The sequence below is a fragment of the Ruditapes philippinarum genome, unplaced genomic scaffold (assembly GCF_026571515.1).
Source record: "Ruditapes philippinarum isolate M1 unplaced genomic scaffold, ASM2657151v2 ctg68_1_1_1_1, whole genome shotgun sequence".
NCBI classification, from domain to species: domain Eukaryota; kingdom Metazoa; phylum Mollusca; class Bivalvia; order Venerida; family Veneridae; genus Ruditapes; species Ruditapes philippinarum.
Window position 1 is genome coordinate 212,055 of NW_026860464.1, and position 15,836 is coordinate 227,890.

At 28.9% G+C, this 15,836-nt stretch overlaps 1 protein-coding gene across 1 annotated transcript in view; it reads left to right on the forward strand.

The window, feature by feature from the left end:
• Positions 1 to 3,533: 3,533 nt before the first annotated feature.
• The window catches only part of LOC132760160 (Na(+)/H(+) exchanger beta-like), a 133,078-nt gene continuing 120,775 nt past the window's right edge, over positions 3,534 to 15,836 (forward strand). Inside the window, exon 1 of the mRNA XM_060752071.1 lies at positions 3,534 to 3,618. The gene's annotated coding sequence lies outside the window, so the exon portion shown is untranslated. The remainder of the gene's footprint in view (positions 3,619 to 15,836) is intronic.

The following is a 15,836-nucleotide window of genomic DNA, read 5'->3' on the forward strand; positions in this document are numbered from 1 at the left end:
TCTTAAGTCACAACGTTCGCTGTCAAGGTCATAACCACATTTTAAATGTTTATATTTTTAAAAGGCTTTGCACGAATGTCGAACAAATGTACTATAATCTGTTTGTATTATAAAGATATTTCCAAAACAACTACATATATGCTGTACTTTCAACTGAATTGAAACTTATTCCACACTCCACTGTTTTGTCATTCCTATGACTCTAGGTCAATATCTTTTCGGCTACATGTGCCACAAATTGAAAAGTAAAAAATATTTAACTAAGTAAATGGCAAGAACTTGTACATAAGATGCATAAGTACACATGCTGACCAACATTCGTGCAAACGTTCAGGCCTACAGGTCAAATACATTTTAGTTATGAAAGAACAAGCTAAAAATTGAAAATTTATACCCAGTCAAGGGCAATAACTCTTAACACAACGGAAAAAATCCGCATGCAAAAACCTAAGTACATAGCTTCACAGTGATGATAATCATTATTCCTGTAAAATTGGTTGATTCTAACTCAAGCACTCAAGGAAAAAAAAGCACAACATAATGGAACGGTTTTACTAAGTCAAGGGCAATAATTCTGTAAATACTGGATAAATCCACAAGCATAACCCAAGGTGCACCACAACACATGCTGACAAACATTCCTTTTAAGTTTCATTACTCTAGGTTAAATACTTTTTGAGCTACGTACACAAACGGAAATTTTCACTAATCAAGGGCAATAACTCTGACAAAACAGAATAAATTCACGAGGAAACCCCAGATGCACAACTACACATGCTGATCAACATGCCTTTAAAGGTTCACGACCCTACGTCAAATCCATTTTGAGCTATGTGTGAAAAATTTGAAAGTTTTATGTTTTATTTGTTAATTGAATTTAGTTTGTTACAAATGTATTATACCATTTGGAACTGATTCTAACAAAAGGCATTTAATGTCATATTTACTTTTAAAAATGAATTTAAAAATCCAGGGAAAAAACCTTGGTTCTTGTGGTTAATTAGGAATTTCTCGTTATTGTATTTTATGTTGTTTTGGTTAAAATGATATGTTAAGATTACATCGGACACACAGTACATGTTTGCTTATTTTTCACCTTAAAAATGTAATGATATGTGATTTTATTCGTGCATTGAGCGTAATACTGCGATACCTGGGAATTGATAGTGATATAAAGAAACCAGAATTTATTCTTTATGAGCACTTATTTCTAACTGCTTAGAAGTAGAAAGAGCATCGAAACATGCCACTATCTGATTTGTACGAGGGGCGTAGACCCCGAGTATTAATCAGATTGCCGAGTGTTTTGATGTTCTTTCTCTTTTGTATCATAGTCAAACATAAAAACACGTTCCCTGCTGTCACAATATGAAACCCTGGGAAAAAGTAACCAATGAACGAGCATCTGAATATGATATTTCTGTCGCTTTTCCTTTCTCTTCCGTCACAATAAGTAGACCCCAGCAAAAATGAGCCAATTAATGGGTGTGCTCTTGAGTGCGGGTAACTAATACCTGCACTCCAGTTAACGCACTGTGCATGTATATGTATACGATTTAACTCTGACACATTTTAAACAGAAAGGTCCCATAACTATGATACAATTCTATCGTTATCGTAGTAAAAGGATAAACATTTTTAGTTGTGTATATTATGACGCCGACTTCGTACAATTTGTTTGCAATTATAATAACTTTCTTTGAAGTTAATGTTGTTGTTTTTTAATGTCTATAAATGAGAAGGAGTAATATTTGCATTTAATGTAGAACAGACTAAAAAGGGGTTTTATTTTTAAAAGATGTCAACATAGCATACAATTACAAATCTTCATACACAGTTTCAAAACGAAATTCTTACATGTCTTAAATTCTTAATAGCAAAAATTGAAAATGTTGCAGGGTCCGCCCTGCTCTAGCCCCTAGCACCGGCTTAGCAAAAATTCAAAATGCATATATATTTGTTTTCTATCTTTGGCTTTGATAGAAAATCATAACGTGGTATCTTAGATTATATACTATTATATAAGATATATGCTTTACAAATGTCTAGGGATTAACCGAAATAATAAATTGCATTTATGTTAACATCATATCTGGATATCAACTTGTTTTTAATATACTTATTTTCTATTTCAAATCCATAAAAATAGATACAGATTCGTGTCTTAATGAACTGTTTGCAATCATTTATTGTCCTATATTTGAAAAGCGTATCGACATGTACGTTTGATTATACGCGGAATATTGATGACACCAAATGAGGTACAAGAAAATGTCAAACTTTGATGTGATATAAATAATTCAGTAGCATTTTTGTTATCTCATTAGAAAAAGTATTTTTGTTTGAATGATATCCGTTTTATTAACTGATCAAGCATAATTGAATTATAAAAGACGGAACTATTGGGACTTGGAAATTGTAACAATTACAACTGTTTTATTATTTATCATGTTGCAAATGCTTATTCAGTTTCTTCATATGTTAACAGTTATAAATGGTTTTTGACAAAATAGGATGATCAAATGTTGCTTATGTAATACCATTGCTGTTTGTACACTACTTATGATTGCATAATGTGATAAATAACATGAAAATCTCAAAACTTGTTAACGGTATGTTGATTTATATGAAGATTTGTCCTACATACGTATTGTTCGGCAAGTATGCTGAGTTAAATTGAATTTAATTTAGAACATAACTCAAGATACGAAAATGCGAACATGTGAATTATAAGGCGCAGATGCCTTCATACTAGTCAATCGTTGATAAATAAAACACGAAAATTGCTTGTCTAAACTATATAGTATTACTCATAAATAACAAAGTAATGTAATTGAATTATACTTCATGAACTACATCCATATTACTACAATGTATATTGTACATTGTGATAACTTGTGCAAGATTTATACATATCAATTATACAAAGTGTTCAGATAAATATATTTGAACGAAAAATTGATAAAACATTCTATACATCCGGACACAAAGACAATTAATTTGCTGAAGAAACTTTAAATTATAGGTTACAACACTGTCTAAGTACGGTAACTTTGATGTAAAATTCTCCGCGGAATGTTATTTTCGTATTTATATAGTCATTGAGTGCAATGATCAATTTCTCTTGTAACGACTTTGGTCTTGAAATAGTAGTATTCCATTCATAACTGTATAAAGTTAAAACTAAAACTGATACATACACTATACATGTTTCTCTAATTTATTTTACATTTATGTATTTTACAATAAGTTGTTTTTTTGTGTTGGTGTTTAGATAACTGTGCTAAATATGATACGTGAAATAATACAAACAATTTACTAGAAATCTTAAGTTATCTAAATCTTCTTTTTTTATCTATGTTTGTTAAACATCTAAAGTACCTATTTAAACTATTTACAGTACTATTTTAGAATTGCAAAGGTATATTTCAGATTTAAGAATAATAGTTGGTATACCTCGTAATACCAATGAATAGATGTTAAAGCTGTTTATGTCGGCTTAATATTTATGAATGAAAAAATGATCAATAATCTATTGATTTTGCAGCACATTTACAAACAAATATATTGAGTATACTGTTTACAGATATATTAAGATACAGGATTAACATAATTAAGGTATGTTGATATTTCTTATCTGTTACATAAAAAATAATAATTTATGACGTTTTATATAATAAATAGTACGTTGCTGAAAATGATAAAACTCTCCTTAATTTATGAAAATAATTGTTGAGATTTAGATCATTAGAATTGTATTACTGATATCAATAAGAAATGGTATTCAAATTAGCGCGGTGAGAATACAACATACATATATATATTTATTTGGCACAGTTTGTTTGCTAGGTTATATTAACAGCATTTACCATAATTTGTAGACAATAATGATTCCACTTATTTGAACCATTTGTTTCAAGTATCTTTACATCCTAATAGTTCTTCTGTACAGCAAATGTGTTTCTCCTAATTGATTTATTATATATATTTAATATATTTAAAGTCGGTTTGTTTTTTAACGTAAATGTCAAAATTTGATAAAATACCGTAAGATTTCAATGTTATTATCACAAATGGACGAGTTGTGTTTTAATTATAAACTCATTGATGACCATGATTTTCAAATCACTGAATGTACTATTAAAACATCGTTTGTGATAGTTTAATGCACGATTTATTTATATTGGGTATTAACGGTAATTAGGTACACTAACGTAAAGGATTAATCGACTGGTCTTATCGGATTAGCTGTAAGGTTAATGACATTATCCTTACACTGAGGTCAAACGTATTTATAACATGATATCTCATGATGACTTTCCTATTTATTGAACTCATATTGCAATGCACGTTGGTTTCCATTTCGCTGTAACACAATTATAAGCTTAGATTGTTGCTTTGATTTTTTGGTTATCTATATTTGACACGACACGGATGTATTTTTTTCTTCGAAAGAATCCATTAAAGAAGTTATGTAGTGTTATCAAATTTTTTTTGGTAGCGTCTCGCTGTCAATGTTATTACAGTATTTTTAAATGTTTATTGTTTTAAAAGGCATTGCACGAATGTCGAACAAATGTACAATAATATGTTTGTATTATAAAGACATTTCCAAAACAACTACATATATATTACTATAGTTTCAATTGAATTGAAACGTGATATTTGAAAGAAATAAAGAATTCTATATGAACAGCGTGACAGGCTGTGCAATTCCATATCCGCCAATTATTTTCTTTTGTTTTCATTTTGTTTTTAAACAGAAGCTGTTTCCGTGGAAACTGTACCTACATTTGTATACTCTTTATAGAGTCTTACTTCATAACATTTAATATGACAATGTTTAAATGTCACATACATCACTGATTTTAGATTGCGGCTATATAAAACAAAAAAAGCCTTCTATATCCGTTTATTTATTGACTTTTTTCAATGCAGTTATTTTAAGTTTTATTATACTTTACTAGCTGAACACTAAAGACGAATACATATGAAATATTTCTAATTGACTTTTAAGGGAATTCTTTTTCTACATCGTGGACATATTTCATTAACTTAAAGGATAATATTACATTATGATGAACAGATTGTTTGAATATCATTACGCTAAAAGCTTTTATAATTAGCCAAAATGGGCAACCAAATCAAACAATACATGTATGTAGTTTCCTTTATCAAGTGTGTCACACTCACAGAGACCGTGTTTATGACATTTCCCTCATACTGCATACGCATATGTATAACAATCTTAAATAAGTTACTTAAACAAGAGCAAGCACAAAGTAAATTATATTACACATAATATGAATAAGTTTTGTATGTAGAACGCAATTCCAAAATGTGGCAGGGAATTATTTTGATTTTGTTAAAATATAACTGCAAACTGTAAGAATATCACAGTACTACCTAACACTAGAACAGTCGATGTATGCTTATTCGTTTATTTAATTGGTAATATTCAAGCAGATGTGTTAATATGTAATGTGTGTTAATATGTAATGTATAAATGTATTTCGTTTCATTCAACTTTAATTTTACTGTTAAATATGACATATTGGGAGAGTTGTGACTGTTAATTTGCATCTTGAGACTTATCTTAGTATACGTTTATTACTTTAACTGTCTGTCACATTGATGAACCATCAATAGCGTTCAAATCCATGTAAATAATGATGCATTGTTTTAAAATCTGTCACAATTCGTTGACACAAAGATAACACTGTTGATAATATGTTATATACATAAAACTTTAACTCAAGTCTCATTCTATTGGTCATGCGCATTAACACCACTGCAGTGTTCATCCATCAAAAATATTTTCAGCAAGACTTCTCACTAAATTGTTATTTTATAGTGAACAGAATGGGCGTTTTTCAGCATTTTAGGCATTTGTTGTGTGTATAAATTGAATATATTTATCCGTCATCTAGAAATAGTGACAAAATATAGTATAATTGATAAATAACAAATATTTGACACAAGAGTAAAACATGTTTACAGGTTATAATTTAATTGTTCTCTCTTTGAAAGTATTTGTGTTGAGTAAAATGGAATCAGTAAGTAAGGAAAGGGTAGGAAAAAAACATAAATTGTTAAAGCTTGTGCAAAAATACAACACTTTTAAACTATACTTATTAACAATGCAATCTCTAACGTAAACACCATATATTGCTTTCACTCTTGGCAGACTAATTAGAGTATGGCATTGTTTATGTGACTTTTCTGAATGGTTATCTACATTGATTATGATCATAATTGGAATTTCTCTATGTTCTTGTCAGACAAAGCACTAATTTGTACTGTTTATATACTTTCATTTAGTCATATTTATGATACATGATTATATTCATGTGTGAAAGTAGTGATAAACAGTTGTGCAGTAAATCTTGTTTAGTATGTTTTGTGTAAAAAAACATATCCTTAACAAGTTTTAGAGTTAAAAAAAAACGTCGTCGCTGAAATGTCAATTTCTTTTTGAATTCAACGTCATTATAGTTATGTAATTTGCAGAAATGTTTGTATTATATCTTAGTTTTGAATTGTTTACTAGTCAAATATTTTATAGAGTATTGTAGCAACTGTATATTAATGGTTTAATACTGGTCATTTTCTTAAAAAGAAAAGTCTTCTATAAAGTAACTAGCATTTAATATAATTATGTCAAAGTTATACTTTGACTCATTACGCAATTCGGCTTTGATTAAATTCTATTTCTCTTTGTTTAAATTTGAAATTTATACTGCTACCATCATTCTCTAATTTATTTTACATTTTAAGTAATGTTTTGTTAGTGTTTAAATAAATGTACCAAAGAGTATATATGTAATCATATAAACAATTGAACTTTAACCACATTTTCAATGTATTATTTCTAAAACAAACACGGTATCAATTAAGAGTACGTATTTAAGAATTTCAAATGTATATTTCATATTTAAGCATATTAGGTAGTAAAGCTTGTGCTACCAATCAGTTAAAACTGACAAAACAATCTTGATCATGAACGATTTTGTCTATTTTTTTCCAAGTTTTACTTGTTTCAAATTACTTCAAACTTTTCCTTTTTAACATAAAACAACAATATAATTTCATTCCACGGACAACGATATTTTTGATACTCCATTCTTATTTGTCAAAAACCAGTTTAAAAATATCTTTTGTTGGGAAACATATACTTTGGTAATCACAAATCAGATTTACATATATTTGAATTTAGTCAGATTGTACTAAAATGTATATAAATTATGTAACACAAATTGCAACAAGCAAATGTTACAGCTGTCGCTTAAGTGTTTATGCTAAAAACGCATATTAACGCTGTCAACTGCGTTTACCATAATTTCCTACAATGATATGTTTTTGCACTTTATTTAAGCAATGGCAATCAAATGCGTATATCTTACATTTGAATAAAACATGTGAGAATATTTTGTTTTCATACAGTACCGTTCTAAATCATACGGTAAGAAATATGCCATTGAAGTCAGCGGTGTTTTGAACAACTGTTCACACGGATGACAACACGTGAATGCTTCGGAAATTGATTAATCTAAGAAAATAAAAAGATTTATCTTCCAGTCACAATGTTTCTTGACCTGATTCCAGTATTGAAATGCTTGTGCAGCAATTTTCATAATTATTCTTGTGTAGGTTTTTATCAATATCTTGCAAATTAATTTTACTTTGCCGGGATGAAAAAACACGCCAAAGACATCACTGTACTGGGCGTTTGTATTTGTTTTCTTTTCACACTTATTATCACTGCAAAATGATTGAATTAATTTGTTTACCAATATTCACTTGCAGTCAAAGTAAGTATGTCATTCATGGGGCAATTGTTTCTTATCTCACCTTAATGTTACATTTCATTAATAAGAATAGAATAATTGGAACATGTATATAATTATCATATGCCAGTATTGGCAACTTGTGAGAATGTTTGCTAGTATGCATTAAGTGCCTTATATATTGATTCATATGTTTGTTTTATTGTTGAAATAAACTATAATCTAAGTAAGGTATCTCTTGTTTATTTCTGTAATCACTTAACGATAATTGGTTGCTAAAAAAGTATTGTATTATTCATCCGGTTTACAGTCTTTATCGTTCACATGACATAATTGGTTCATAAAAGGGTCGTTCACATTGTTTCTGAATGTATTGTGATTAGACCTAAAGTCTGTGTATTGTAAATAGTTATATTTTTCTATTATATTTGATATTCCAAAACGTAATTGTTTGTATGATTTAAACCTTACATTTATAGTCATTCAAATTGTTTCTGTTTGATTTATACTTTAAAATTATAATGGTATGCACCGTTTTTTACAAATGTCTTCACATCCTTTTTTGTCTTTACTCTCTATTGTTTTTTTTTCTTCTCTTTATTGATTAACAATCTATCATTCATAATAAATTATATACTTGGTTGGTCGTTTTAAATCTGTATTTGTTTTTAAAGTCGGATTGTTATTTTAATATATATCTTCAATGCAAAATGTCAACGTTTGATACAAAACCTTAATACTTCAATGTTATAATCACTAATCAATGGTGTTTTAGTTATAACACATTGCAAAACCATGATTTTCAAATCACTTGATGTACTATAAAACATCGTTTGTGATAGTAAAAATTGAGTATTAACGGTAATAAGGTGTACTAACGTAAAGGATTGATCCACTGGTCTAATCTACGAATTTTAAGAGGATAAGCTGTACAATTAATGCCATTATCCTTACATTAAGGTCAAACGTATCTATATGGTTCTGCTGTAACATGATATTTTAGGATGCCTTTCTTGTTTATTGAACACATTTTGCAATGACGTTTATTGCGTTTGTTTTGTGTTATGAACGTTGCTTTCCATTCAGCTGTAGTTAAATTATTGTTATGATTCTTCGTTATCTTTATGTTTCGTTACACGGATGCTAGTTTTGTAGTGTTGTCAATATTTTATTTGGTAGGGTCTTAAGTCACAACGTTCGCTGTAAATGTTATGACAGTATTTTCAAATGTTTATTGTTTTAAAAGGCATTGCACGAATGTCTACGTATAATCTGCTTGTATTAAAAAAGATTTCCAAAACAACTACATATACATGTATACTGTATTTTCAATTGAATCGAAACGTGATGTTTGAAAAAATATAGAATTCTATATAAACAGCACGACAGACTGTGCAAATAAATTTCCGCTAATTATTTTCTTCTGTTTTCTTCGTGTTTTTAAAAAGAATCTGTATCCGTGGAAACTGTACCTACTTTTCTACATTCTTTATAAACAATATAGAGTTTTATTTAATAATTCATTAAGTGACAATGTTTAAATGTCACATATCTCACTTCTGATTTTAGATTGCAGATATGAAACAAAAATGCCTTCGATGTTAGTTTGTTTCTTGGCTTTAGCGAATGCGGTTATTAAGTTTTATTATACTTTACAAGTTGAACACAAAAGACGAATGCATTTGAATTAATTTTGAATTGACTTTTGAGGATATTCTATTTCTACATCATGGACAAGTTAAGCCATTAACTTAAAAGATAATATTACATTATTATGCAGACGAACAGATAGTCAGATAATCATTAGGGTAAAAGGGTTTATAATTATGATATAAAATGGAGTATCTAAGTTCACTTTATTGCATGCGTGATCAGCTTTTCTATTGCTTAGATTGATAAGTTGAATGATGTGATAAAATCAATTATGTGAGATTAATATACATGTAACTAACAAAAAATAATCTGCATACTACTAATCTGTGATTCAATGATGTCATTGCTTATGAATATCATGCATTATACCAAGAAAACATTACAATGTTTTAAAGATTCATTTTAAGTATATAGTATAAGGTACTGCTTTTATATTCTTGTGTATGCCTTTAATATAGTGTTTTTTATTAGCCAACATGGGCAAACAAATCGCACACATTTTTGTCTCTTTAATCTACTATGTCACATGGATGCCATATTTATGACATTTCCCATACTGCATGAGCATATGTATGAAAATCTTAAATAAGTTTAAGAGCAGGTACAAATAGATTATATTACACATAATATGCAATAGTTTTGTATAATACAACCCAATTCCAAAATGTGGCAGGGTATTTAAGTTTAACCAAAATCTTTTTTTTTTTTGTGTAAAAATAAAACTGCAAACTTTAAGAACATCACAGTACTACATAACACTGCAACAGTTTATGTTGTATGTTTATTTGTTTATTTCACTTGTAATATGTTCTCATTCAGGCAGATGTGGTAAACTGAAAATATGATTACATGTTTATTTTTCTTTTCATTCAGTCAGTTAAACATGGGAGAGTTTGAAGTTTGTGATTGTAAAAATGAATAGTATTTACATTAGTTAATGCGAATATTCTGTCCTTACGTGTATTATTTGAAATGTCCGTCAAATTGATGAATCATCACTTGCGTTCAAAGTCATGTATTGCATGGCATTATGTTATTGTTCGTTTACACAAAAATGATTGATACATTTTTATATACAACAGCGACTTTCATATTCCATTGGTCAATCTGCAAGACTTCTAAGTAGATAGTCAACCGAATGGGCATTTTCAGCATTTTGTGCATGACATTGTGTTGTATGTGTTATTTGAAAGTGTTTTGTTATTATACCAATTGGAACTGATTTAAACAAAAGCCGTTACATATCATATCTAATAAAATTAATTGAAAAGGCATGAACAATATTTGTTGGTTCCTGTGGTGAATTCCGAATTTCTCTGTATTGTATCTTATACCGTTTTGGTTACACTCTACTGTGATACCTTGGAATTGATCGTGATATTAAGATACTAGAATTTATTCAATACTCGCGTGAACACATATTTTACTTCGAACTGCTTACTATAGTTATACGATGGAATTTATTTTTTATCCAATAATCAGTCAAAATAGTTCAGAGTCAATATATCTACCTTTGGTAGAAAGCAGACTACATTTCTTTCGTTATCGTAATAAAAGGATGCACATTTTAAGTTGTGAATATTATTACGCCGACTTCATGCTATTTGTTTGCAATTTTTTTCTTAAACGGAAGTAAAACATTTAACATATAATAAGAGTTATATGACCTTTAGTCTGGGACAGAATAAACAACAACACTGAAATAGGATATAGGCCCTTAAAGGAACTCCACTGAGATCCAATAGCCTAAAATAATAAATTTTGAAATTCTTTCTTAATCGACAGGTACAGTTAAATTTGAAACCAGTTTTGGACCAATTTGCACAATAAAATTAATTATTTCTGGGAAACGTAGTAAGCGAATGATCTGAAAAGTGTACATGAGTTATTAATCTAGACATACATCTAGTTATACAAATCTTGTGTACAGCACTGGCTTTGCAAGAATTCAAAATATAATATTTGTTTGTTTTTTATTTTTGACTTTGATTTTGATAGAAAATCGTAACGTTGTATCTTAGATTTAAATACGTCAGTAACTAAAATGTAAGATATATGCGTAACAAATAAGAGATTAAACGAAATGTAACAATTGTAAACATAGAACGTTTATGTCAACATCATATCTGTTCGGCTATTGAAATAATCCTTTTTTTTTTCTCGTAAAATATCTGTTTTTATATCAAATCCATATAACGGAATAATAAGAATTGTTTATTAATAAATGGTTTGCAATCATCCCATTTCCTTTATTTGGAGGCATATCGATATGTACGTTTGATAATACGCGGAATATCGTTGACATTAAGTGAGGTACAAGAAAATGTCAAACTTTGATGTGATAAATAATTCAGTACCAATTTTGCTATCTGATTAGTAAAATAGTCAGTTTGAATGGCATCCGTTTTATACACTGATCAAAAATAATTGAATTAAAATGACGGAACTGTTGGGGTTTTGCGATGGTAACAAATATATACAACTGTTTATTATTTATCATATGGTAATTCCATTTCCCATACGATAACAAGTTATAATGGGTTGTGACAACATAAAATGATCAAATGTTGATTATCTAATAGCATTGTTGTTTTTACACTGCTTTTAATTCATAATGTGATAAATTATTTGAGAATATCAAAACTGACTTCTTAACGGTCTTTTTTTTTTACTGATACGACGATTTGACCCACATACTTAATATTTAATTGAATTCATTTGAAAAATAACTGATGATACGGAAATGCGACCATGTGAATAAAAAAGCGTTGATGCCTTCATACCAGTCAGTCTTTGATAAATAAAACACGTAACTTGCTTTAAACTATAAATAATTACTATTAAATTACCAAGTAAAATTGAACAGCTGTTGTTTCATAGATATTGTAACTGAATTATTTTGTACATAATATACATCCACATTACTATATTTACTATATTGTGTATCATCCTGATAAGAAATATTTCGCTATACAATTCGTACTATTGTATACACTAACTGTATTTACATCATTGTGATGAGTTTTCCGATAATCGACCAATCGTTAAGCTCAGTCAATAACAGCATCCGTCTTTTCATGCCCTTAAATTCTAAACATATCACAATCAATGTCACTGTATAAGTGTAACAATTTTAATTGCATTGCATGCTTTTTTCTCAGTAAGTTATTAATTGTTAAAATAGAAATAATCTGTTTCATATAGGTGCTTGACTTAAAATGCCAATGCTTGAATAAGAGTGTTACTCTTTCGGAAAATGAATAAATTATATCTTTGAGAAGTAGAAGGAAAGGCTAGTGGATAGTCGATGAACAGTTGTTTGTCACTAAAAAAAGTACATCTATTTTAGGAAATATTATGGTGTTGCTATAATTATATAATTTTCATTGAATTATGCCTTAAAGGTAATAGCTTTTCCAAATTGTTTTGAATGATCACACATTGCTTTTGTCGTCATGATTCTTGAATTTCCAGGCCTAAGAATGACACTGTATTACTGATTCTATCGAACCTGGAAAATAATTGGAATCGATTCAATAGACCAAACTATCAATTAAACTAACTGAAAATCAATTAACATGATATTTTTCTGTTTAACTGTAAATGTACCATTCCCGTTACAAAATGAGGAACTTGCTTAAACTTGAATTACTTACGGTAAATATCAACAATTACCTATTAACTGTTTTCCTCACGCAGCTTTACAATACATATATGTTCCCTTTGTCTTTCTGTTGACACTGCAGGTGTAAATTATTTATGAATGATATCTACTGTAGATTTGTATTGTACTCAACTACATTTCCGAGTTATTTTGATGTGTGGTAATGAAGTATAAGCGATTCGTTAGTTATATATAAATTTCATTTGAGTCCAAAGCAATGATAGAATATTTAATTCTTATGTCTTTGTATATGTAAATGAATGTTTGAAATAATATCATGTTTGACAACAGTTTCACTTCTTAACAATTATGACATTCTTCTACAAAAATTATTGTGCATGCAATCTAGAATAAAAATGTAGTTTTTAAAAAATATATATGTCTCTTCTTTCAACCATACTTTAAAAAGAATTGCAAATTTTAATCGTTTTGTTTAAACTTGGTCAAAATCTTTCAATTTTACATCAGTAATTATGTTATTCAAATCAATAACATGTTAGATAAAAATGTGTTTTAGGTTTGTTCAGAAAAAGGGTATACATAAAAATATTATACCTGCTAAATCTTGTAAAACATACTCTGTATATGTAATAGGAAATCAGGAAATGGCGATCATGGCATCAACATTTTTTGTCAAAATATTTGTGATTAATTCAATATAAATGACAAACTAGAGGAAAAGAAAATCAGTGAAATTGTTTTATTGAATTGTTACCATGTCTAATTTTGAACCAGATATTGTTTTTTTGATCTAAATGGTCCATTTGTCTTTCAGTATTTGATTTACAAACAAGAAAATTACACCAGGCGTTACGCAATGGATTATTTTCTTTCGTTATTGGGCATGGATTATATGTAAGAACTTACACATTAACTTAGTCATAAATCAGATGTGCTTGCTATATTAGTAGTATTAAAAGATAAGTTAATAAAGATACGTGTGTGTATTTTTGCATAATAAAGCGCAGATGTTTTTATACCAGCCAAATATTGACATTCACAAATGAAATACCAAACTTGCTTGAAACTATATAAATAACCAAATGAAATTAAATAGCAGTATTTTTAATGTTTCATCAACTATTTCCACATTACAAATTATGATAAACAAGATTAACAAGGAAAGGCGGCGTTCAATGAACGCAAGTTGTGCATCTGGCTGATTAAATAAATACTGCTGCAAAATCGTTTGTTAATGTATTGGTTAAATTACCATGGCCAAACTTTGAAAAACATGTCGAAATGCAACTTTCATAAACAAACAGCATGCGTTGAACGAAAATTTAAAAATGACAAGAAAATGGTAAACCTGGATACGAACTTAGTATTTCAAAAGTATTTCCAAAGCATAATAACTTTGATATGAGCTAAATTATTTTAGTGGTAATTATGCAGTTTGATTAGAACAATTTTCGATTTTATCTGCTTTATTCACAAAATACAGAAATGCTCGTCATCACATTTGATTACAATTACAGTGAAATAATGGGAGAAAACAAATATTAGCCTGTATACTATTATTAATTATATGGCATTTCTCTTTAATTTCATTATCACAAACTTGTTTCAGTTGATAAAGCATTTACGAACAGATAAAATATGTCAATGGGAGTGTTTAATGTCGCAAGGGACATTTTTTGATTGCCCTGAAATACTGAATTTGATATTCGAAACATTTTTATTCTTTTGTCAATAAAGGTACGTATAAGTCTATATAATAATTACATATGATTGGGAAACGTTGGTATATTATGAATTGTAGTTGTTAAATTGGAATGCATTATTTATTTATCTATTTATTGCAAATCTTATAAATGACGAAAATCACAATATTATATTTAAATATTTATACTAGGTGATGAAAAGTGCACATCATAAACTACATTATGAATATTACTGTTTATTCTGATAACATATATATTGATACAACTACCGGGTTTATTTGTTGTTGTTTTTATTACAGACAAACTATTATTGTGTATCACATATTCTATCGGAAACCTGGGCAGATATTAAAAATAATCATGATATAGATGAAGCTACCTGCAAATCAAATACGTAAAATTTAGCGGCCAGTAACAAAACTATAAATCGGTTGTGTTTACTTAAAGTAAAGAAACACAAACTTCCGAACATTTACGTAAACTGTGCTTTTCCAACACAATTTCACATTATATGTATATGCAAGTTTTAGAAGAATTATTATTGTCTTTCTCCTATTCGACAATAATGATATAAGTTTTAGAATGATATAAACTGTAAATTGAGCTATATATATTGGTGAATGTAAATGCCTATGTAGAATATTGCAACAATTTGCATGACCTTTGCTGTATACAAGACAGATATGGTATCGATCATCAAAACGAACATTGACAGATGTGTCTGGCAGTATAAGTGATTTGTTACTTGTATTAATTTGATATCAGCGGTGACAAAACACTTAATTCATTTCGCGGATAATGAACAAGCACGTTTTAAATATTTTGCAATAACTGAAAATGTGATGCTTGACAAGATATATATTTATGCTCATCCTTGTGTAAAATATTTAAAACACAGACATTTCTGCTATCTCGTTCTTTCTTTGTTTGGTTTAACGGCGCACCGACACAATTCCGGTCATATGGCACCGAAACAGGAAAGGTGATTTTGGCTAACCTCGGGTGTTACAATCTTAAAGCAGCATCAGGGCTGTCTCAATATCTTTCAACTGTAATATATCCAAAATG